Here is a 26,412-nt window from a genome sequence, read left to right on the forward strand (position 1 = left end):
TGAGATCCGTGATTAGACTATAACTCTGGAAAGGTATACCTTATTCAAAAGAAGCAAAAATAGTTAAAAGATATGGGGAGAAAGAATAATCGAGGAGAAAGATGGGAGCATTGTCTATTTAGAAATCATACTTATGTAGGGAAATGTAGGAAGAACAGGGAAGATCATGGAGAGCTTTTGGGTAAAGATCAATAGAGGCCAAAACAGAAGATATATCATCATGGAATTATTGCAAACCCTTGGATATAGAAATAAATGAGAAGGGGCAGCTGGGTGGCTCAGTGAGTAAGAGCGCCGGCCCGGAGTCAGGAAGACCTGGGATCAGTTCCAGCCTCAGATACTTAACACCCACACAAAATAACTGGCCGTGTAACCTTGGGCAAGTTACTTAACCCCAATTGCTTTAAAAAAAAAAAAAAGAAAGAAATGAGAAGTTCAGGGAACAGACTATAAGCCTGCCACAAAGGCTTGATAAGAGTCATGATAGGGGAACTTCAGTTTTCTGGGTATCTGCTAGAATTCTCTTTCTGCCATTAACAGAACAATTAAAATTTTTTTTGACTTGCCTTAATGATAATTTTATCCTTCAAAAGGTGGAAGAAACACCAAAGGGAAATTCTATTCTAGATCAATCTGATTCTCACCAATAGCAAGAAATAGCTTGTTTGAGTTGGAAGTGCTGTGAATCTTTCAGGAAAATGACCACTCCATCTGGGAGTCCATGATAGAAAGAAAGTCAGACATAGTTAAGGTTGCACTACAAGATTTTCATGGTCTTCTAAGGAGCAGCAGTTGGATATTATGAACTAAAATTCTGTTAAAAAGTCATGCCAGGAAAGTTGGATTCAGATACAAAGTTTGTAACAGAAGTTGTGGAAGTAAAATTGTCAAAATTTGGTGATGAAGGAGAAAAAAAGAGTCACAGATCAAGGGCGTGAAACTTTCTGATTTAGGATGGTGGTACCCTCAACAGAAATAGAGAAGCTGGGAAGAGGGCTGAGTTTATGTAGGAGAGATACTGAAATTCATTTTGGACATGCTTAGTGTGAAATTCCTAAAAATTGGGAACAATCCATTGTTGGTAGAATTGTGAACTGACCCAGCCATTTTAGAGAGCATTCTAGAATTATGTCCAAAGAGTTATTAAACTACCCTTTGACTCAGGAATACCTCTACTTGGTCTTTCCAAACATGGTTAGAGAAAAAAGAAAAGAACTTCTATGTTCTAAAATGTTTATAGTAGCTCTCTTTGTGGTAGCAAAGAACTGGAAATTGCAGGGATGCCCATCAATTGGAGAATGGCTGAACAAGTTGTGGTGTATGATTGTGATGGAATACTACTGTAATGCTGTAAGAAATGATGAGTGAGCAGGCAAGGGCAGCTAATGTTTGAAAGCTGCAGAGAGGACAGGTAGAGTGAGAACTTAGAAAAGGCCATTGGATTTAGCATTTAAGAGAGTAACCTTTCAACAGAGTGGTTGGCATCAGAAGGCAGGGGGTTGAGAAATGAGTGAAAGATGAGGACGTAGAGGAAACAAGTGTAGATGACTCTTTCTAGGAAGATCATAAAACAATCCATTTAGAGCTGGATAGACTTGTAGAGGTCATCTGACTAAGAGATAGACCGATAAGTTGAGAGGTGGGCAAAGCAAGTGAAGAGTTTTGTTTGTTTTTAAGTATTGGGGGAACTACCTGGCTGTGTTTTTAGGCAACTGGAAAGGAATCAGTGGATAAAGTGAGCCTGAAGAGAAGAGAAGAAAAAGAGCTTCCTAAGGATGGAGAAAGAAATGTGGATTATGGATTATTTCCAGGACTATGGAAATATTTCTGATTATTTGAGCTTTCTCTTTTGATTTCTAGATAAATAGCAGTCAAGTAGACTTAGCTATGGACCATTCACTATGTTTAGTTGTTGGGTCTGCCATCACTTATAGAAATAGTGCTCTTGGGGCAGCTAGGTGGTGCAGTGAATAGAACACCAGCCCTAGAGTCAGGAGGACCTGAGTTCAAATCCAGCCTCAGACACTTAACACTTACTAGTCATGTGACCTTGGGCAGGTCACTTAACCCCAATTGTCCTACCTTCCCCCCTCCAAAAAGCCAAAAAAAAAATAGTGTTCTTACTAGTTACAAGATCAGTCTTTCTTAAGAATACCAAACATTCCCCTGCAGCATAGAAAGGCAGCTTGGTTTAGCGTTGACATGTTAGCCTTAAAGTCAGAAAGACCTGAATTCAAACCTAGACTCAGATACTTGCTGGCTTTGTGAATCTGGGCAAGTCTCAGCCTCAGGCTTCTCATTTGTAAAATAAGAATTATAATATCACTTCTCTCACTGGGTTGTTGTGAGGCTAAAATGAGGTAAGCCTCTCCAACTATCCCTGGGAGAGTCAAGCCCTGTATCAGTCTTTCACACTTTAGTGAGAGTCAGTGTAATCAAGTTCTTTCCTCCCCAAGCTCTAAGTACCACTGAGGAAATGACAGTGGAGGGAAGAGGGGTGGTTTAAATCTCTAGTGGATAGATCTAGACAGCTATAGAGCAGTATGAGGCTACTTGGTACCTAGCAAGGGAGGTGAAAGAAAAGGAGCCTGTGTGATGGACAAGGGGGCAGAAAGAAAATTGACACTCACTTCACCTCCTTTGTAGTTTTTCAGTGGCCAAGAAAAATAGGATGTGTGTGTGTGTGTGTGTGTGTGTGTGTGTGTGTGTGTGTGTGTGTGATAATTAACTTGGTCCATTAAGCTGTTAGAGGCAGAAGTGAGACCTGGCTTGTGAGTTATATTCAGCTAACCACTGCTGATACTGATCTCATAAAGAAAACCATTCCCTTGTATCAGTGGGGGAAATTATGTACCCAGTAAGTACCACACTCCTTAGCTGGGGAAGGATCTCAAAAGGAACCTTGGTGTGTCTCTGAATTTCCACGGAACTGATCAGTGTTACTGAATGTAGTCTTGAAGTTCTAAGTATCTGGCTCCAAAGAGTCCGTTGCAGCTCCTCCCAAGGTGAGATGCTGCCAAGATTGTCAGGGAAGAAAGAAAGTGCTGTCCTGGATCTTCAGAAAGAACAGGGAAAGTCCCTTTCCCCCTCCCCCCCAGTTTTCTCACTTCTTTGGAAGTTCAGAAAACTTCTAAATCTCCTCAGACATGTAGTTGTTTCCTCTTTAACCCAGATGAGAGTCAGGTTCCAATATTACCAGCTCTCCACCCCCACCTGCTTCCTCTGTATTAGCTCTTCCTTTCACACCCCATTTTTATGAGATTTCTCCTTTTAACCTTTTCCTACCCAGTTTGGTTTTTTAGAATCACCTCATCATACACAATTCAGCTCCAACCTTTCTTTCAAACTACCTTAGTAATGATAACAGTTTTAAGAATACGATTACTAATCATAATAACTAATTATTACCAACATTTTCATATATCATACGTAAACAGTTTGACTTTAATCAGTGCCTTATAATTAGTCTTTAAGGATTTTCTTGTATTTCTTCTGGTCTTTTGTTACAAATACCTGAAAGTCTTTCAGTTTATCAAATGCCCATTTTTTTTTTCATTCAAAATTATACACTTTGTGCATAGTAGACTTGCAATTTATTGTACTATGTTATGGAAATGCTTATTTTATTCAATAAATTAAACATAAAAAAATGTTTTAAAAAGAAAAAGAGCAGGGAAGATAAGTTAGCTAAGATCACGAACTGCTGTTGTCAGTTTAAGAGCTATTAGGTATAAAGGTTGCCAGAATAGCACATTTTCTTGGTTGTACTAAGCATTAGTTTAATAGGGGCCAAATATGTTATTCTCTGTGGGATTACAGAGCTAGCACACACTGTTCCAGCTTCTGAATTCATGGAGAAGAATTAATCCTTCCCACCCAAGGAAACTTTTTTGACCTAGTCATAGAAGGGGAGACTACACAAAATAAAGGCAGCATTGTTGACCTCGAAGGCTCTTGGTAGAGTCATCAGAACAAGAAAATGAAGCAATACACAGAGAGGCCTTAAGAGTAGAAATGTAACTTCTGCACCATTTAGGCTAGATTCCTCTCCCCTGGTGCTATTAGGCTTTTAGTAGCACTTGTAAAGAAAATCTGTTGTCCAGACTTTTCAGAGATAGTGCTGATGTGAATGTCCATGATTATCCATCTGTGAGGGTGTGTCTGAAAAAAGTCCATGCTTGACCAGTAATAGTAATCATACCTCAGATTTTTGTAAAATAACACCTCACTTATCCTAAGGTCACTTATCTGGCAGTCCTTCAGCCATCTGGAAAGGAGCCGAGAGCAACAAAAGCTGATGTCACAAAGGCAGTGTTTTCTAATCCACGAACTTTACTTGTAAAGGAGTCTCTCAGTCCTTCCCTCAGGGCCTAGTCACTTATCTGACAAACCTCCTAAAACGCTTGGGCATCTGATTTCTCAGCCAAATAAAGATAGGAGTCAAATGTTAAAAGGAGGTCGGAGAAGATGCCACTATAGAGATAGAGATGCCGATAGCAGTGAGATGTGACTATTGACAGCAAAAAAGGAAACAGAAAAACCATAAAAGAAAATTTCAGAAAGCACAGCAATCTAAGGGGCAAAATGCCTTCACACCTCAGCTGAACCTTAGGACAACACCGCTGTAACCCAGTGCAATGCTGAAGGTTCCTGAATAGTGTGAAGAGATTCTTTGACCACTAAGTTTGAGAACTTCTGACTGAGAGAGTAGAACCCTGGCCTTGAAATCAGGAATACCTGGGATCAGAGCTGTCTGTCACCTCCTGACATGTGGTGGTTATATGACCCTGGAGAAGTCACTTTGCCTAGTTGAGCCTCAGTTTCGTCATCTGTAAAACGGGAATCACCATACTTAAGGGACCTCCTGCACAGAGATGTTGTGAGACTCAAATGAGAAAATGTATGCCAAGTGTTTTTAGAAATATTAAATGTCATCTGGTTCTTACTATACTGGGGGATACCACTTAATTAGCAAAATAGTTCAAGGAAGGAAAGAGCATAAGCAGCTGAGGGTGGGGTGGGAGGAAGCCAGGGGTGGTTTCTGAGCTCAGCCTTGAAGGAAGATAAGAATTCTGAGAAGGGAAGCAAACCATTAAGGAGGGTTTACATTCCCAGTATGGCCTGGGTGGTTTATGGGAAGGCACAGAGGTAAACAATGGATATCAAGTCCAGGGAACAGGTTTTAGTCTAGTTTGTCTGAGACCAAACGTAGACTGCATGACAGGATGTGATATGAAGTAGAGAGGCCAGAGCGTAGAGAGGCTTAAGTAGCAGGCTGAGGATGTGGGAGGATGGGCAGACTTGGTCCCTCTGCCTGCAGTGTTCCTGAATCTTCAGCCAGTGTCACCTGGGAAAGGGAAGAGGTAGCACTAATTAGGAGTCAAGCAGTTCGAATAGGGATCTTTAAAACATCATTCTGAATGAGAAGGGCCTCCTATTATTAGTACTACAACCATCCTAGCAAGGCACCAAATTTAACTCACTAGGGAAAGGTCAGCCACATGTAAGTGACAGCATAAGAGGCAGCAAGGAAAATGGCCTGGGCTGCTATGAACATTGAGGAGTCACCAGTCCACAAGCATGCCTAGAGTGCCTAATACCCGGCACTGTAGTAGGCAACGAGGAAAGAAGGCAAACAGGACAGACAGAAGCTAGGGGCATATCCACCCAGGGCACGAGACTCAGCCTTCTGGGCTGCCCTGTGCAGTCTCCATTTCAGCAAGTTCCACGGACATCATGTGGAAAGGCATCATGAACGGGGAGTCAGAAGAACTGAATCCTAACCGAGGTCCTCCCATTGGCAGCGTGACTTTGGGCAAAGCCTTCATTTCTTTGGGCCTCGAGCTCCTTGTTTCTAGAGTGAGGCTGTTGGACTAGATGAGCTCCAAGGTACCAAGATGTTTTTTGACTCTCACGAGCCCTGGAAACAGAGATCGCAAAACATCCCATCCTTCTTGGCTCTTTCACACAGCCCTCCCCCAACAATTCTGAATTAAGAATCAGTCCCCCCCCTTCCCCTCCCCCCCGACGTCGTGCTGCTGCATCAGATCGTATTGGGGCGGAGGAGCAGTTCTGTTACTATCTGGAAATAGCTCATAGGATGGGAATATAATGCTCCACACTGACAATTTGTGATCTGGTTTTTTGTTGTTCAGTCATTTCAGTCAGGTCTGACTCTGTGTGACCTCATTTAGGGTTTTCATTGTAAAAATACTGGAGTGGTTTGCCATTTCCTTCGGCAGTTCATTTTACAGATGAGGAAACTGAGGCCCAGGGTCATATAGTTAGTATATGTCTAGAGGCCAAATTTGAACTCAAGTCTTCCTGACTCCAGGCCTCATGTTCTATTTGCTGTGCCACCTAGCCGCATGAACTATAACCCATCAGATCCTCTTCTGCTTGCCCTGACTCCCTAAAATAAAAAGAAAAACTTATCCAACTCTCCCTCTTTTTTTTTTCAGTCATTTCCTCTAAAGATATGAGGGGTTTTCTTTGGTGAAATAAAATCCAGGAAATGAAACAATATATTAAATGGAAACAACATTCAGCTGTGACTGAAGGAGGCAGGAGGGAGAGAGGGGAATCTTATCAAACCAATACTATTTCCTCTTTTCTGTACTTTTAGACAGGCTGGGAGCAGGAGACCAGCTGAGCCTTTACCTTTCAATCTCCTGGCTTTAGTCATGGCCTTTAATAATCGTGACTTTCATATTATTTAAACAAAGTGCCCTATATTTAATAAAGCCAGACATTAGGGAACACTATAATTAACAATTGTTCCTCATGCTGTTGTGAGCTTCACTCCTACAATTACCAAGTGGTTGCACCATTTGAAGTCCCTTAAAAGGCCATCACCTACAAAGAAGGCGTTTCAGGGCTGTACCTCTAATTATGAATTACTTCCTTTTTTAAAAATTCCCCTTTTAGAGGTTATTATGCTCTTATCTATTTCCTGGGAGTGGTATTCCCCGTCTTTGTCATCTCCATCTGTGCCCTCTAGAATCCCATACCACCCCATCATTTAGTTTATTCTTGTTCTAAGAATTATCATATTGGGTCGAGCCCATGGTCCGTGCATGTTCCATCTCTGACTACAGCACCAAAGGATTTGTCTTGGGAAGGGCACCAGTTGACAGTGTCTAATACATACAAGTTCAGAGTGTCTCCAAAATATCTTAGCCTCCTTTAGCAATCAGATTCCTTGGGAGCCCATTCATGTTTTCGGCTGGCTCCACCACTTTTGAGTAGTGAATGCTATAGCTCACTTTCAATAGAGGGAAATAGGCCTTCATTGGCCTTTGATCAGTCATGTCTCTCAAGCTTGGGGGGCTCAGCGGTGCTTGGGAGCTGCTGGTTCTATATACTCTCATAGCTTGTTTCTGTAGTTTAGCAGACCAAAAAGTTGTAGTTCAAGGATGAGCCCAAATCAATGAGCAGATCCCTGCTTTTCATGTGCCCTTCACAGCTTTAGAGACTTGATCTAGGTCCTCATCTCACCAACAGGTTAGTCTTATTTCAACCAGCAGCCCTTCTATGTCCTCAGACTGAGCGACCAGAGCAGCCTACAGTGTCTCCCAGGGGTCTATGTGAAACTGAAAGTTCTCTATAAATGAAAGGTAATATTGTTTTTATTGTTGTTGATAGCAGTTCATGTTTTATAGCAATGTTTAATCTATTATCTATTATCATCCTTATTTGATAGTTGGTAATAGGGGCTGCCCAGCTGCTTAGTGTCAGAGGCAGGATTCAAACTCGTGTCTCCTGACTCCAACTTCAACACCCTAACCATTACACTAAGCCCCTCGTCTTGAAAATCCATATTTACGTAGCATTTTAAGGTTTGTGTGGTACTATTCTGGTGATGGTATGCCTGTGGAAGCAGCTGGTGGCACAGTGGATAGAGTGCCAGCCCTGGAATCAAGAAGACTTGAGTTCAAATCCAGCCTCAAACTCTTACTGTGTAACTCAGGGCAGGTCCACCTCCCATTTCCTCGACTGTAAATGGGAATGATAATAGCACGTACCTCGAAGGTTGTTGTGAAGATAAAATGAGACAATACTTGGAAAAGCTTTAGCATAGTGCCAGAAACATACTAGCCACTTAAATGCCTGTTCTCCTCCCTCTTCCCTCCTGCTAACCACTAACTAGTGCCACAGCTAACAACGGCTGCTGCTAATCGCTGCTACCACCCCCTCATCCTTTTGGGAGGTTATTTTTTCCTGTGACCTAGTCAAGTCAGTGATACCTGCTTATTCTTTGATCAGTATCCAGAAACCTCAACTAACTAATCTCAACTAGGTCACAGTCAAGAATAAAGCACTAAGAGAGAAAGGGGGCCGTCACAAAATTAATTCTCTTTGTTCCTGGATCCTCCTTACTCTTATATGAAATACAGTTCTAACAGGCTCTAAGTCCACAGCAGCCTTCAAGCAGCAGCACCTTAAAGGCTGAGGGGAGGGCTCTTCTAGACAGGCATCATTTCCTCAGCAAGAAATGAGAGGGGACAGACATTGGGCAGGAGACAAAAAAAGTCTAAAAACAGATGTAAGAACTCACAGAACACAATGGCCTATGGCTGCTGATTATAGGAGCACTCTGTCCTCAGCAACCCAGTTCCCTTCAACCTCCTGTGATCCCTGAGGACCCTGTTGTGTCATAGTGTGGCAGGATATTTGCTCATCCCTGTGATTCTCAGTCATCAAGAAAAAGCTACATCATGTGTAGTATGCTCTATTTACAAAGGCAAGGAGGTGTGTAAATACATTTCAGGAAAATTTCTGCCCAACATGGCCCATATAAATTCTTGACCCTTAAAGAAGTAAAGCTTACCTTTGTCTGGGCCCTCTGGGGTGGCCAAGTCCAGAGGGAGCTCGTCAGACCCGATCCACAGCTACAGTAGCTCATTGTTGCCTTCAGCAACTGACCTAAAAATAGACAGAAGGAAAAAAAGGAACCTTTGGTGAGCCCAGTTGGAACCCTAAAATTCCCTGCATTTTGGTTTCCTGGTCTGGTAGGGACTCCCCAGTCCAGAACCCTTGCTCTAGCCACCAGAATCCCCAGTAGTCATGGTCCTTTTTTGTTTTTGTGTTCTGCAGACACCACTGCACCCACTTGGTCAGGCTTTTTTATTTACTTGTATTTTTGTTCCAGAGCCAGAATCTGCCTCTTCATGTCCAAGTTAGGATTTGCCAATCCATTTCCTAGGGATTTGACAATTTACTCATGTGTCCATCTTACCTATATAATAGGGCTCAACATCCTGGAAAGGCTGCCTTCTTTTAGTCTTATTGATATTTTTTTTGTTTTTAAATCACATTCATTTCTGAATATATTCCTTTCCCCTTCCTCTATATAGCAGACCTTTACTTGTAGCAGAAGTTTAAAAATACACACACACACACACACACACACACACACACAAAGAGTTCATCAAAATGAACCAATTTATTGATACTTTCTGACTACAAATATAACATTTCATACCCATAGCCCCCCACTTGTCCATTAAAAGAAAGGAGGTCCATTTATTCTCTCCATTCTTCTCCAGGGCCAAACTTGGTCATTATAATTACAGTTTCAATTTCATTTATTATCCTTTCTTTTTATGCAGTGATAGTAATTGTGTATGTTATTTTCCTGGTTCTTCAGTCTTCACTCTGTACAAGTTCATACATCTTCCTGTGTTTTGCTGAATTCTTCATATTGATCATTTCTTATAGTGTAGTGATACTCCATTATATTCATGTACAGCAGTTCATTCAGTCATTTAGAAACAGGCAAGTACAAACTTTGCTGCTATGTATTGGTTCCCAACAACAACAAAATACTGCTATGAATATCCTGGTGTATATGGGATCTTTCTATCTAAGCTAGAAACATTTGCCTTTAAGGTACATGCTGTGAGTGGGATCGCTGTGCCAAAGAGTGTGGACATTTTGATCAAAGTTGTAATGTAGTTCCAAACTGGGCAATTTACTGCTGAAGAATCTAATTTCATTGTATTTCCATCCAGTATTAGATAAATGGTTGCATCATTGTACTTTGGTGTGACTTGTATTCTGAGTTCCATGCTCTTCAGTATCTCACAATTTGCACCCCTTTCTTTAATACTGTTTAGTGGCCAATTTTTCATATTGCCTTTGTCTAGATTAAGCAACGTGGTCATAGGATAGTACAGAGGGAAGAACGCTGAATTAAGGGAAAGAATGTAAGTTAGAGGACCTCGATTTTAGTCTGGTCTCAGCTACTTACTACCTGTGTGACTTTAGGGAAGTTATTTTATGCTCCATGCCTCAGTTCCCCCATTTGTAAAACAAAGGGTTGTATGGGATGACTTGTAAGATTCCTTCTAGCTTCAGATTTATAACCTGTGACCTGTGGCGGCAGCCACCCTAGCTTGTTCACAGCAGCTTGAAAATCATGAATAGATGGGGTCGGTGCTCCACCTGCTTTTGTGAATTTCCAGGCTATAAATTTTGATTCTACCCCAAGCTGTATTCCTTTTAAATATCAAGAAATAACTTTGCTTAGGCCTTTTCATTTTCCTAGCCGTGCATGAACCCCATGCCAGTAGCTAGTCACATAAGCACCATTTGCAAAGAAATTTGATATTGTGGTCAATTCTTGATTATCCATACTGGTAGTGGGAAGAGTAAGTGTTGATTAACCCCCAAATCAATTATACTTGACTTTGGAATGCAGGTAGAGAAAAACTCCTTTTAAAAACACTTGTTTGTCTTGCCCTTTCACAGACCCCTCACCCTCAAAATCCCTATCCGAGCTCTGCCATATTTTTGGTGTCCTGGATATTATTTACAGGCTAGTCCATTCATGTGCCTATTGTGTACCTACCTAAGTCATCATCTTTTCCTATCTTCCTCCGTCCCTCCAAGTAGCCTGAGCCCGACTAGATATGGCCACACACTCCTGGATCCTGTTTTCTGCATCTTGGCAGCCACTGACATGAAGAACAGCTCCTGGGCTCATGCCAATGTTTTCATAACCTCGGATTGTCCTGCTTACGGACTATGGTGCAGCTGTTGCTGGCTTGTTATTTTAGTAGGATTAGTGACTTCTTGATGGGGTGGCTGAGGTACTTTCCCTCTGTGGTATAACATGTTCTGCCACATAGGCTGGGAAACCTCATTACAAATGATTTTTCTTTATTAGTAGTATTTACAGAGTTCTTGCCTATTTCAGTCAGAACCAGATGAGACCTTAGAGAGAACCCTTGCCCCTAGTCAAGCTAACTTTATTTCTCAGATTAGGAAACTAAGTTCCATTGACAAGTGATTTGCCAATGTCTCATATAAATAGTTAGAGGTAGTGCTAGGACTGTATCTCAGGTCTCCTGACGCCTGGTATAGTGCTCTTCCCCTCCACTGCCTGGCCTCCCAACATATCCTTTTGTCTGTCCAGGATGTCATGGGAAATCAATCTTTGTAGGAGGAAAGTGATGATAGAAAGAGAGAAGGAAAGGAGATTGAGGAGGAGGAGGAGGAGAAATAGCAGTCGTATGAGAGAGAGAGACAGAGGGAGGAGAGAAAGAGAGACAGAGAGAGAGACAGAGAGAGAGAGACAGAAAGAGAGAGACAGAGAGAGACACACACAGAGAGAGAGACAGAAAGAGAGAGACAGAGAGAAGAGAGAGAGAGAGACAGAGAGAGAGACAGAGACAGAGAGAGGAGAGAGAGAGGGAGAGAGACAGAGAGAAAGCGCCTATCAAAACCAGTAGATTAGAACCTGCATTACCAATGTTCAGGAAACACTTGAGGCATCTGGACAGCTCTTGACTGGAACGGCAGGGGCTCTGGATGTACTAGAAAGAGAACCAGGAGTTTGGGCTGTATCAGGTTTGTGTAGAAAAGAAGAATTCAAAACGAACAAAATGACCGTTTGGTTCAGATCCCAGTTACAGAATATTTCAAAATTACAATTTGGTTCCAGTTCAGTAGTTTTAGGAAGTACCTTGATTTGGTTCCAATTCAGAACGATTTGCTAGGTGGGTGTTAAATTTTTTTTTAAAGCATTTCAGTCCAGTTTAAAAGAAATGTACATGTGTGTACATATATGTCTATATTAGGTATGGATATATGTATCTGGTTAGGGCTGCTACCTGGTTCAATTGGATTTCAGCCCCTGGTGTGAACAGGAGTCCCTGGGCCATTTTGGCAGGCTTAGGCAGCAAGCTATATACTCTGCACTCATGGTGGCACTGGCCCTAGATCACCACCTGCTCACATCAAGGGTTCAAACCAAACCAAATAAAGCTCCTCAGAGTGGAACAAAGGACACCAATTCTCTGGAACCAGGCAGTTATTTTTCTAGTTCTATATCACCAGATATTCCCATTTGGATGCCCCGCTGTCATCTCAATCTCCACATATTCAAAACCAAGCTTACCTTTGTTCTTTCTGAATCAGGTCTGCATTCCCACAAAGAGTCACAGAATCTCAGATTTGGGAAGGATATTATTAGGTGTCCTCTAATCCAGGCTTCCTCCCAGTACAGGAATCTTTTCGTTAACACCCATGACAGGTGGTGTCCTCCAAAACTTAGCCTAAGCCCTTGCAGTGATGGAAAGCCTGTCACTTTGTGAGACAGCCTTTTTCACTGCTGAATCATTCTGACTTTTAGGAAGTTCTTTCTTAAATTAAACCAAAATCTGCCCCACTTGCCCAGGTTCTCTGTTGGGGGTTAGATTATGAGCTTTGACTCATGAATCCTCAGCATCAAACTGAGGCAGTGAGATATGGCGTTGTCAGAAGCTCATTAGATCTGGGCCCAGAAGACCCCAGTTCGCCTCCTGCTTGTGTTATTTTCTAGCTGTAAGCAAATGACCTTGCCCAGGTCACTAGACTCTGTTTTCTTATCTTCAAATGAAGATAATAATGGCACTACTCACAGGATTATTGTTAGAAGCAGGTGTGCTGATGTATATAAACCCCATAGCATTATACAAATGTCAGTGACCTTTATTCTTTGTGCTGGTAAAAATTGCCATACATTGCAAATGACCTGATGGCAGGAATTTTGTTATTGTGTTCTCTTATAGCATCCTTTGATGAATTTCAGTCAGGCAAGCAAGCAATTATTAAAAGTCTGCTATGTACCAGATACTTTGCTGAGTATTGAGTATTCAAAGGCAAAAGACCCTGTCCCCAAGGAGCTTTCATTTTAACAGGATATATAATAATATTAATAATTAATAATATATTATTATATTATATGTATTAATATATTAATAATTAATAATATGTGTATAGAATACACTACAGAAAGAAGACAAGGACATGCAGCCCTCAAACAGAAGGGTCTGAACAATTTCACCTCCACCACACCCATTTCTGGCAGCCCATCAGGACTTAGCCCTTTCAGCTGTGGGATGCCCACCCTCACCCTCACCCTCCCATGGCCCACTGTATCTCAAGCCTGAAGCTATGCTCCACTTTCCTCTCTGACCATCTTCTCACCTGCCACACTTGCTAAGTGGATCTCTCCCCTGCAAAACCAAATCAATCCCTGTAACCTACCAAACCAAAATAACACTCCATCCAGCATTTGTGTTGTGTTACACTAGAACAGCAGTTCTCAGAGTGTTGTGACCCCTAGGATGCTGAGATCCTTTCAGGGAGTCCTTGAAGTCAAAACCATTTTCATAATACTACTAAGATGCTATTTGCCTATTCAAATATTCCTCCCCTTTCCATCTACATATCTGTGTAAGACTAGATTTTTTTCATATACTTGAACCACAACAATATATTGTAACAGATTGAAAGCAGAAGCAGATGAGAATCCAGCTGTCCTCTGTTAAACCAGACATTAAAGAGATTTGCAAAAATATGTAAAACAGCACCACTCTTCTCACTATTTTTTTGTTGTTTTGGAAAATACGGCTATTTTTCATTAGAATTATTTATGCAAATATCGTGGGCTTATTGTTATTTCAATATGAATTAATACTTTTAAAACATATCACTTTTAATTTCTAATATGGTAAATGTCAGTAGATATAGCACACATAAACAAAAACTCTGCTGTCCTTGATAATTTTTAAGAGTGTAAAGGAGCCCTGAGACCAAAAGGATTTGAGAACTACTGCCTTAAAAGCTTATTGACAGCAAAGACTCTCTTCTTCTCTTTTGTATTTGTAAACCCAACTCTTGGTACTTGGCTTGTTAGAAATGCTTAATAAATGTTTTTCACAATTCATTCATTCATCCATTCATTCAGTCAATCACTACTCAAGAAGATCTGGGATCCTTGATCTTAAGCTTCATCAGAGAAGTTTAAAATCAAGGAGCCTAAAACCATTATAGCCAAAAATGGCACTACTTTGTCAGTGGTGTTTGCACTGCATTTCTCCTAAGGTACTCCTCTGGCCATGTCCTTTATGCACAACACACACAGTCAGGCACTTAAAGTGCATATGTATAAACCGTTTTACTTTGGCACAAAAATATCTGAGTATACACTGCCCCCATCCCTGGCTTGCTTCACATCTCTAAGCATTTTGGTTAACAGCTAATATTTAAGAAAAAGAAGTTTTATGGGGGGGAGGGAGAGAGTAGAAGACCCAGATGTAACTATGGGTTGGCATATCCTTCCACCATCTTGGCGGAACAAGGACAGCAAAAAATTTAAAGCTTCATATGTCAAGCTTCACACCTTTCCAGAGAGAAATAGAATGTTACTGAGAGTTACCCGAGGAAGAGACAGGGGTGGGTGGGGAAACATCAGTGTGTAGAGCTCTGTATTAGCACAGAAGAACACATGGTCTCTGACTCCCAGAAAGCTTTCAGTCTGGTGGAGAGAACAGACCTAATGCCACATTTATATTCCAGTGAAATCAAGTTAAGGAAACCTGACTCTGCTTGCTAGCTGTGTGACCTCCGGCAAGTTACTTAGCCCTTGTCTATAAACTGTCTGGGAAAAGATCATCTCAATGGCGTCTCACTGCTCTAACATTCTGTATCTCTGTGTGAAGAAGGAGGCTGGGGTCAAGTGGTTGGGGGAAGTTAACTTGAAGAAGTAGGAAGGATGGTAGGAGAGAGAGGTCTAACAATGCACATTTCAGATCGCCCACAATTCTCATTTCTAAGAACTTTAGGGTTAGCTAACCAGTGGTACCCCAGACGGAGCCAAAGGCTGACCTACTTATAGGGAGCAAGCTTCTGGTAGCCTCAGGAAACTGCAGTTAAATGTAACATGCAGATAAATGAGAAGTAGCAGCCTTGCTCTGAGGCTCAAGGAGTGAAGGCACACACACACACACACACACACACACAATACATACACACATATATATATACATATATACACACATATATATTAAATGAAAATGTACATTAAGAAAAATGACTAGGTGTGGCTAGGTGGCACAGTGAATAGAGCACTGGCCCTGGAGTCAGGAGGACCTGAGTTCAAATGTGGCCCCAGACACTTAACATAAAAAATTAGCTGTGTGACCTTGGGCAAGTCACTTAATCCAAATTGCCCTACCTTCCCCCCTCCAAAAAAAGAACAATGACTAAAATTTAAAGAAAACTGCTTTTCCCCTCCTGTCTAGGTTTAAAACTGAATTTATTAATATTTCTCGAGTATGAAAGTTAAGTAGTTCTTTCCCAATACTAATCAATGGTACTTGGCTGAGTTGGTTTCTGATTGGCTATTGACACCCACTGGAGAGCCTCCGATCTGTCCTTTATACCAGGTCCATAAACACTACTTAATTCCTGCAGGCATGGAAAACATACTGACTTGGGCATGGAGCACACTCCTCTTTCCCTCTACCCTGAAGCACACACGCTCCCTCTGCCTCTTCCTCTCTCTTTCTCTCCGCCCTCCCCCCCCCAACTTCTATATGACCCTAGAATTGAAATGTGGGGCTGGCCTGTCAGTGCAGGAATTGAAAAACTGTGAGCTTAAATATATTAGCCATTCAAAGCTCAGTTAGCAAGATGCCTTGCATACATTTTTTTAAAATTTACCATTAGTCTGTAAAATGAAGTTCATTTTAATCCTGTTGCAGTTTTTTAAAACAATTCAGAATGTGTTCAGTGCCAGAAGCGTTAAACATCAAACAAACAACACTTAATTGAAAAACAGCATAATAATTAAGCTTTATTCCCCACATGTGCAATTTAAACTTCAACTCTCAGTGAGTTATCTCTAATCATTCAGTTATTTCTCCCTTTCAGCTTCCTCCACTATGAGCCATGGATTCTGTATCCCTTAGGGGGAAAAAAACTTTTCTGCTCCCATGTTTCATATGCATAACCTCCCCTTTACAGGTGTTTTACCCCCAGAAATAGGGGGAAATAATGTGATTATTGCACATACACCCCCTCCCCCCAACCTGTGCTCCCTCCTCTTCCTCACCAGGCCTTCCGAGTTTCACTCCCATGGTTGGTTGTTCATTTACTCAACAAATGTCTATCAAATGCATGATGTAGTCAAAACATTTTGCTAAAGACTGTGTAGGATACAGACCCCTTCTCTCAAGGACATTATATACTCTATAATACAAGGCATTGTATAATAAAGTACTGTAAAAAATAATGACTAGCATTTACATAGAACTTGAAGTTTTGCAAAATGACTTACAAATATGATTTCATTTGATCTTCACAATAAGCCTGGGAGGTGGGTGCTATTGTGATCCCCATTTTACAGTTGGGGAAACTGAGGCAGACAGTGGTTAGCTTGCTTAGTGTCACAAAGCTAATAAGTGTCTGAGGCTGAATTTTAACTCAGGCCTTCCTGACTCCAGATCCAGTGCTCTATCCATTATGTCACTTTTATCCTGTATCAGTGTGGAGGGATGGTTCACTTCTTGGAAGGAAGGTAGATGATGGGGGGAAGAGAGAATACACACACACACACACACACATACACACACACATCTTCATAGCATAGTTAGTGTGGGGGCAATAGGTATTAATATTGGAGGAATGAATTGGAGGGAGGGAGGGTGACAGAATTCCACTACTCAGAATTAATTCTGTGTTGAGTTCCTGGGGGATGGGTTCTAGGACCAGACTTAGGTGGGAGACCCCTTGTCTCTGTAGCTGGCCAGCTAACTTGCCCTGGGTCCTGTGCCTGTCCTCATGAGGCAATAATTCTATTAGAGGAGTTGTGATTCCCAAGCTCTGACTGATGAACATTTGTGATCAGCACAATTATAAGTCTGCAGGAAAAAAAAAAAAGTAAAGAACATATTCAAGGAGAGGTCGAAGGACCTAGGTTCTGTATGTGAGTGAAAAAGCATGAGTGTGTGTGTGTGTGTGTGTGTGCGCGCGCGCGCGCGCGTGTGTGTGTGTGTGTGTGTGTGTGTGTGTGTGTGTAGGGAGGAAATTAGTGTCGAAGTGAAGACCTCCAGCTAATGTTAGTGCCCGCCCATGCTACATGGCTGACCCACCTTCTTTTCCAATCATATATTTCCTTGATATTATCTTTTCTGTCACTTTTTATGTATCAGTCATCATTGGCAATTTTTACATTTAAAAAAAAAATCTCATACTTGCTCCTTAGAATTTATGTAGGGACAGAGCAAGACAGAAACAGATAAGTAATTTTGAATTATCAAATGATGAAAAATTTATGCTGATTCTGAAATAGATGGAGAATTCTATTTGACAGTGATTGACCAGTTTTGGTTTGGAAGGGTGATTTCTTTTACCCCAAGTAAAAATTAGGATTCTCTGGTAGTTTGCAAAGGAAGACTTCTGAGTTCCAAAGCATTACTTACTACTGATTTACTTTTTCAAAAAGACCTTTTTCCAGAGATATCCAAAAATGTTTTCCTGTGCACAAAACGATATTCCCTACTATCAGTTCCTAGGAATTCTCTCTTTTTTTTTTTTTAATGAAGTTTCCCATACCCTACACTGCTAATACTTAATGTGAGTGCATCCTCTGTTTATCAGCCTGGACAGGGAAAAGTCCTCTCCCTAATTAAACAATCAACAGGTATTTGTTTAGGGTTGATTGTGTGCTCAGTTCTGCTTAGTGCCTTGGGGGATAAGGAAATATTGTGAGCTGTGATTCCTGCTCTTAAGGAATTTATGGTCTAGCTGGAGAAACACAACAAGTGAAAAGGAAATAATCATCAAATAATATGACAGTATATCATCAAATGCTTTTTGTGTACTATAGGAATTGAGAGGAAAAGGAGGTAAGTGAGGGCAAGAAGGAAGACTTAATGGCAGAGTTAGCACTGAAGCTTAACTTTTGAAGGATGCATAGAAATAAGATAGGCCGAGAAGAGAACGTGGGGTAAAGATGAGGAGAGAGGGCAGAGGTGGGAAATGTGTGTAGCAGGTTCTTAGGATTAGCCCGACGGGAGGGAAGCAGACATGTCTAATGCTGCATGCACATCATGAGTTCTGCAGGAGGATGAAAGGTAAATCATCTGACATCCTAGCGATCAGGTTTGGGGGTTTTTGTCCTGTTAACCAGCACTTCCAACACATCTACTGTGGAATGCAATGATGATTGCTGTTCATAATGATTCTGAGGCACAGCAAGATCCTTAAGTACTTTCTGAATCATCGAAGACAAAGTGAAGTCTCTTTGTAGTTTTCTCATTAGTTTTATTTCATAGAATTTCTCAGAATGGACCTCAAAGTGTATCCAGTCCAACTTATATCTGACCTAGAATTCCTGCTCCGATATCCTGGACAAGTGGTAACCCAGACAGTCCTAGAAGGGCATCCCAGAAGAAGCAACCCATTCTGAGTTACACTTTGGGATAGCTCTAGTTATTTGGAAGTATTTTCTTATATCAGGCCTTAATTTTCCTTCTTAACTTCCATTTATTTTTCCTAGTATTACTGTATACAGAGACCGATTTGAACAAATCTCATCCTCCTTCTAGGGGCAGCTAGGTAGTACAATAGATAGAGATTTGAGTTCAAATCTGTCCTCAGATACTTGCTAGCCACTTAGCCCTGTTTGCTTCAGTTGCCTCATCTGTAAAATGAGCTGGAGAGGGAAATAGCAAACCATTCCAGTATCTTTGCCAAGAAAACCCCAAATGGTTTTCCCAGAAGAGTCGAATGCAACCAAAAGTCAACTAAGCAACAGTCCCTCTTCCACATGATAACTCTTCAGATTTTTAAAGACATCCATCATACCCCCCTCCTCCTCCCCACCAAGTCTTCTCCAGGTTAAAAAGTCCCAGTTCCTTCATCTGATCTTTATGTGGCATTGATCTTAAGGTTCTTCATCATCCTTCCACTGTAAGTACTTGCCCGTGTCCTTCCTAAAATGTGGTGCCCCTAACTGAATACAGGTAGGTACCCTCTCATTAGGGTAGATGGGTAATATTGCTTCCCAAGTCCTGGACATCATGCCCTAAGACTGTATCAGGCTCGTTGGCTGCCATATCACACCACCAACAAATACTAGCTTACAAAGTCTACCTTAATCCAGAAAGATCTAAAACCCCCATCATCTTTTTCCAGATGATAGGAGATCTAGTGATGCCGCCCCCATCTTACTCTTGTAAAGTTAATTTTTTAATCCAGAGATAAGACTTTAGGTTTATCCCCTCTAAATTCTGCCTTCTTCATTTTAATCTAGCATTCTGACCTGTTTGGAATCTTTTTAAACCTTGGCTTTGTGTCAGCCAATGTTTTAACTCTCCCCTCTGCTATGTGTCCTCTGGAAATTTGATCAGCATGCCTTCTATACCTTTATTCCAAGTTGTTGATAAAAATATTCAACGCCAGAAGGCCAAGCATAGATTGGCCTCTCCATTGGCAACTGCCTCTGAAGTTGATATTATGCCATTAATGACTATTATTTGGCCTTTCAATGAGATCCAGATCTACTTAATTGAACAATATCTAGCCCACATCTACCCATATTTCCAAAAGAGTAGCCTGAAAGACTTGGTCATTTTTTTGTTGTTTTGTTTGTTTGTTTGTTTTGTAAAATAACAATAGCATTTGTATTTGCAGAACACTTGAGATATTATCTCCTTTGTTCCTAATACCATACTGTGAATTAGGTGCTATAATTATACCCATTTTAAACATGAAGAAACCAAGGCAGAAAGAGGTTATATGATCTACCCAGGGTGTCTGAGGCAGGATGCACCACTTAGTTGCCTTTAAAATCTAGATAAATCATTATCTTTTATAGTTCTCCTAAACTACCAGTTTACTTATCCTCAAAAATGAGGTTAGTTTGGTATGACCTGTCCTTTATAAAGCCATGATGGCTTTTAATGATCCTCATGTGCTTTTCCAGATAATGACTAACCATCTCTTTAATAAGATTTTCTAGAATTTCATTAGGAAATGAAACCAAACTCACCAGCCTTTTAAAACAATATTAGGTTACCAAGAACTTTATATTCTCCATGATGAAGGATGGAGTTTACTTTATTTCAATACAGACATATTGGTTACCCTCAACCTGGTTTAGCCCATCTGCCAAGATCGTTTTATTGGGCCAAGCACAGATTCCTTAGATGCTATGCTGAAGACTTCCCTCTGATTTGACTTTCAACCACTGATGACTGCTCTTTGAGTCCAACCATTTAGCCATTCCCAGATCTGTTATCTAGGCCACACTTCTCCATCTTTTCCATGAGAAACTTTATGAAGCAGAAGTTAATTATATCTTCAGCAGTCCCTAATTTCCACTTCCACAGCATCCCTCACCTTCACAATCCTTTCTGTCCTCACAGCTACTATCGAAGTTATCGCCTCTCACCTAGAATATTGCCACAGTCTTCTCTAATTGTCTGTCTGCTTCCTCTTCCTGCTTCACTTTCTCCTCCACACTGCTGCCAGGGTGATTTTCCTTTGAATTGAGGCAAGTACTCATCTGACCATGTCACTACTCTATTCAATAAACTCTCTTGTTGCCTCTGGATTCAAATATACACTCCTGGTTATCTTTTAAAATGTTTCATAATTAGGCCCCAACCCATCTTTCTAGCTTCATTGGACATTACTAGCCTCCCATACGCTACAGTTGAGCTAAACTGGCCTTCTCTGTTCCTTACGTGTGACCCTGCATTGCCATTATCTCCCATTTCTGTGCCTTTACCCTGGCTATGTCCCTCATATGTGCAGCACACCCCCTCCTTGAGTATGCCTCATAGAATCCCTCTTCTCAAGCACCATCTTCTCCCTGAAGTCTTTCCTGATCCCCACCTGTTAATGCCTTCCCTATAAAACTACTTTGTCTTTGACTACTTTGTAATTATTCTCTCTTATGTGTATTCTGTATATACTTAGATATTTCCTTATTGTCCCCCTCAATAGGATTATTTTGCTTATTGTATTTGTATCCGTATTGGTTCATACTGTGCTTGGCATGTAATAATAAATACTAACACTTTCACAAAATGAAATAAGGTTAATTTGGTGAGACCCCTTCTTTATGAAGCCAGACTAGTTCTTTGTTTCCCTTTTGAGAGGTGTTTTGTTTTGTTTTGGGCTTTTTTTTTAAACTGATTAATTTTCTTTTTTATTGTGAGCTTAGCAAACATCAGCAAGCATGATCAATGAACATTTCAATAAACAAAATACAAAAAAAGATGTTTGTATATAAACTAGTATAGTTTTTATAGTATATATTAAAATGAACACAGTAATAACAAAACCATCCTTTCTGTGTCTCCTTATGAATTTTCTTTTTGCTATTTTCAAAGGTTTCATTGATCATACAGTCTCATTATCACCACTTTCTTTTGAAGATCTTGCCCTAAGCATCTCTGTAATGATAGATTCTAGAACGGGGGTCAGCAGACTCTACTGCATTTGGCCCCAGCTAAGAATAGTTTTTATATTTTAAAATGAAACTTTATTGTATTTAAAATAGGAAAACCATTTTTCACTCATAGGTAGTTTGATGACCTCTGTTCTAGAGTTTTACCAGGAGTCAAGGTCAAGTCAATGGCATATAGTTTTCAAACTCCATCGTCTTCCCTTGTTTGAAAATGAGGGTGTTTCCTCTTTTCCAGTCCTGTGGGACCTCTCATTCCTCCCATTCTTTCCTAGATCGCTGGCTATAGTTCAGCAATCCCTTCTTACCAATTCTTCTCAGATGTAGAGTATCTGGACCAGGTGACTTGTACTTGTGCTCTCTCACTCTGCTTTCTTATCTTCATTATCAGATCCCCATTTGCCATTTTTATTCAGCCCTTTCCAGTCCAAAGATCAATCATTTTGTTGTATCTCTGCCTTCTCTCAGCTGTCATTTATCACTGTCCCATACACTTTGAGCAACAGTCCTTTCCCTTGTTTGATCTTCTACCCACCGAGAGAGTGTTGGGGACTAGACTTGTAGATATTACTTGTATAAGGAACTCCTGGGTGAGGAATCTCTCTCAGCCAGGGCAGGTCAATACCGACTCTGCAGTGTTTATTCTTAGAGAATTGACTAGAGCTCTGGGAGCTTCAGTGAATTGCCTGAAGTCACCCAGCCATTCTGTGTGAGAGGCAGAACCCAAACGCCCAACCCTGAGACCAGCTGCTTCTCAACTATTCCGTGCCACCTCTCTTTTTCTCAACATAGTTTTAAAACTCCTTTTTTGTTATTCATAGTTTCCCTCACCAATCTCAGCTTATTCTGAACTTTAGCCCTCCTGATTCCATCCTGGGCTGTATATGTGAACTCTTTGGCAAATCACTTTAACCTTAATTTCATCTCTGAAATGGGTATAATAATACCCTCACCTGAATCTCCAGGCTGTTGTGAGGATCAAATGAACTAATAATGTGTAAGAGAATGCTTTGAAAATTGATAAGTGCTCTGCACCTTATCATCAGAATGATCCTGACTAAACAGTCATAATAAGACCGGACCATTTTCAGTTCAGACTGGCTGCAGAGTCTCTCCCAGAGATGTCTTAAGAATCAGTCGCCTGTTCTGTCTGGGGACACTCGGGGAATTTACGGCAGCAAATATGAAATTGGTGGCGTTTTGGAGAACAGAGAAATCAATTTAGACAGGACAAAAGTGAAAAAAAAGTCTGTAAATACTGTGATGTCAAGATGAGCTGTGGGTGTAAGGGCATGTGAAACAAAGGTGCTTTTGATCAGATGCTAAAAGGTCCCTTGCAATCCAACTGTAGAAATGAAGGTCTGAGAACCTTGGTCTCTCTCGAAGTGTTGGATCTCTGCACTCAGAGCTATGGATCTAGCTTTCTAGGACTAGAGATGAGTTAGTGGTGAGTCCTGCATATCAAGCAAACTTACTTTCCATCCAGTGGATTATCCATCTCCTCAGGCAGCTCCAGAGGCAAGAGAAGAATGTGGCCAAAAGCTGATTTCTGTCAGTGGTACAGGGCTGACCAGAAATGTGGTAAAGCTTGGCAGAGCCTTGCCAGCAGACTGGTGCAGACCTGTCAGGTCTCCTTCAGAATCTTGCCACACAAAATTAGCTGGCTGGTCCACCAGGCTTCAGTGACCCCAACTTATGTTCTTCTGCTGAGTACTGCAATAGCAGAACCAAACCTGTATTGCTATCTTGCCTGTCCTGTGTGGATCAATGCCTTTCGTGTTTCTATGTAGCAACAACCAGTTCCTAAGAATTCCATAATGGGGAGTATCCCCTATATCCACTGTTAGAACTATTAGGTGGGTAGGTAGAGGGAAAGACAGCAAGAAGCTAAAAGAAGCAGAAGGAAAAGAGGGAGATGGAATGAAAGATGGAGGAGAAACACCTTGAGAAAAAAGAATGCAAGAAAAAGGAAAAGAGACAAGGGAAAACATCTAGAAATAGAGAAAGGGAGAAATTACATGAAAAGAAGAGGAAGGAAGATGAGAAGAGAGAGGGACTGACTAAGGAGGTAGACCATAGCTGATGGGAGGGATTATCATCTGCTGCCTCATTGTGCCAGAGAGAAAATTTGTCCCTTCTCTCCCCCCGCCCCCACCACAGTTCTGTAAAGCAGAAGGTGCCATTGGATGCTTTCCCTAGCACACTATTTATAAAGCCCTAGAGGAGACCATCACCATGGGGTGTATCACAGACCCAAGAAATGAAGAAAGCCTGGTGATTCCTAGGTGCTTCTAATGTTTTTGGCCCCTATGGCAGCAGATTATACCCCTGCATCCTCTTGCCTCTCAGGGAGCCCTGGAGTTTGTGTTTCTGCTTTCTCCAATGGTACCCTGACCTGACTTTGACCTTTATTGGGAATCAATTCTCTAAGTACCCTGGGTACTCCTTATTTTTACCATAACTTGTTAATAAATTATTAAATAGTTTTGCAGTGGCTTTTGGCCAAATGCCTTAAAGTCCTAACCTGAAATTGCAAAATAAATTACTTCATAATGAATACTTGTTGACTTGGTGTAACTGAAGGATCTGATTTGGCTTTGTAGGGGTGTGTGCATGTGTGTGTCTGTGTGTGTGCGTGTGTGTGTCTGTGTGACATGAAATAAAAACCACAAATTACTCTCACCCAGAAGCACACTGACAAATAAAAGTAAAGCTCAAAATGTTGAGCTAGGCTTATAGAACCTATCTTAGAGTATTCCTTCACCTCCTTCCTGATGACATCTGGAAGGTCAGACTCTTATACTCTATGTGTATATAAATAGACGAGTTCTATGACTTATTTGCTGACTTGTTCAAGGTTACACTCAACCCTAGATTACTCACAACTGCCCTCTTTAAAATGACCAATGTTCTCTTAATTGCCAGATCTGATAGTCTTTCCTTTTCTCAGTCCATCTCTTGCATTTGATACTGTTAATCACCCTCTTCTCTTGGATTCTCTCTGTTCTCTGGGTTTTCATGACATTACTCTCTCCTTTGATGAGAGGAGAACCTGAGGAGAGAAATCTGCTTTGTCCTCAGTCTATTCTGCTGGCTCATCCATTTCCCAAAGTTCAGTCCTAGGTCCTCTTCTCTACTCTATGAAACTGGGGATCTCCATTTCATTACACTTGCTTTAAAAAAAAAAGTATAGAATAGATTCTGTACATTGTTTTCAAAACTATCCTCTCTTCCTCCTTGCCTCTCTCCTCTCTCTCTGTCTGTCTCCCACCTCACCTAACAACTCCAATGGGTTTAACTATCATCCCTATACAAATGACTGAGAAATCAATACATCCCTACTTTCAACTTGCTTCCTGATACAGAACCTTAAAAGCTGTATGTATCTCTGTCCAGTCTGGTTACTCTGAGAAGCTACCCTGTGCTGGCTTTGGCTTCTTCAATGGCTCTCTTCTCTTTTGTTCTCATGATTCTATCTGACTTATTCTATACCTTGGGGGTGCAAGAAGTCACTTGCTGTAGTTTCTTCCTGTTGGATTTTGTGGGTTTATGTTTTTTTTTTTGGTCTGGTACAAACTTTAGGGTTGTGCTGGAGTAGGTATGGGGCAACATGATCTGCCTTCTGTTCAGGCAACTATCTTGTCTGGAAGTCCCCTTCTTGGACATTTTAAAATGCACATCCAGGAGACCTAACAAATTCAACAAATATAAAAGTGAGTGCATTATTTTTTCCCCAAAACCTTCCCCTCTTCCAAACTTCCTTGTGTCTGTAAAAGGCACTGCCATATTCCTGTTCTCCAGCATTCATAACTTTAGCATTATAAGTAACTCTTTTCTTTCCTTCACTCTATACACCCATTCAGTTGCCCATTCCCACCATTTCTACCCTTACATCTCATGCAGACTCTTCTCTCCAGTCACACAGCTATCACCTGAGTTTATGTCCTCATTACCCCTCACTTAGATTGCAACAACCTCCTCTCTGGTCTTGTGCTACCCCAAGTCTCTCACTAATCCTAAATACTGCCCCAACTTACTGTCCTAAATACTGCTTATCAGAGTAATTTTCCTTAACCCCAGGTCTAACCATGTGAATCCCCAACACAGATGAAGCCTTTCCTGATCACCTTGCATTTCACTACATTGCATATATTTGTTTTTATTCACTTTACATTTCTGCTGAGTATATTTATGTATGTACTTTTTATCCATTCTCCGTCCTCCTCCCATGAGAATGTAAGCTCTCTTTGAGTAGGCATCATTTCTTTCTTTCTACTTGTCTTCCCAGCACAAAGTACGCATTTGACACATATTTGTTGACTGATTAGCTCTGGCAGAACTGGCACTCCAACCTGGGGCTTCTACATCAGAGTTCCTCGTTCATTATGTCATGTTGCCTCTTCTTTCCACTTACACAAAGATTCCTCACAGGCTTCCTTTAAATAGCCAGCTTCCTATCTACTCCATTTATGGTCACAGCCAATTTATAGTTATTTAATTTGTCCATGTTTCAAGAATACCTCTTTGACAAAGATGAAGTTCACTTTTATTTCTGCTTTTGACTTGACCTAAATCATACCCAAGTAGGTATATACACATTTGAGAGAAAATTCTCTCTCTCTCTCTGTCTCTCTGTCTCTGTCTCTCTCTTTCTGTCTCTCTGT

The 26,412-nt window shown here is 41.0% G+C and overlaps 1 protein-coding gene and 1 long non-coding RNA gene across 4 annotated transcripts in view; one reads left to right on the forward strand and one right to left on the reverse strand.

Annotated features, from left to right (window-relative positions):
- The window catches only part of CUNH7orf50 (chromosome unknown C7orf50 homolog), a 340,684-nt gene that overhangs the window by 263,790 nt on the left and 50,482 nt on the right, over positions 1–26,412 (forward strand). The window lies entirely within an intron of this gene.
- On the reverse strand, positions 4,313–12,543 carry LOC138158705 (uncharacterized). Its single transcript, XR_011167712.1, has 4 exons — positions 12,404–12,543; positions 11,753–11,819; positions 8,831–8,925; positions 4,313–5,347 (listed from the first exon to the last, which is right to left on the reverse strand). It is a non-coding gene; the product is annotated as an uncharacterized lncRNA (long non-coding RNA).

Source organism: Petaurus breviceps, unplaced genomic scaffold, assembly GCF_028583685.1.
Source record: "Petaurus breviceps papuanus isolate PSGF00001 unplaced genomic scaffold, PetGlider_PUasm1.0 175, whole genome shotgun sequence".
Taxonomy (NCBI): domain Eukaryota; kingdom Metazoa; phylum Chordata; class Mammalia; order Diprotodontia; family Petauridae; genus Petaurus; species Petaurus breviceps.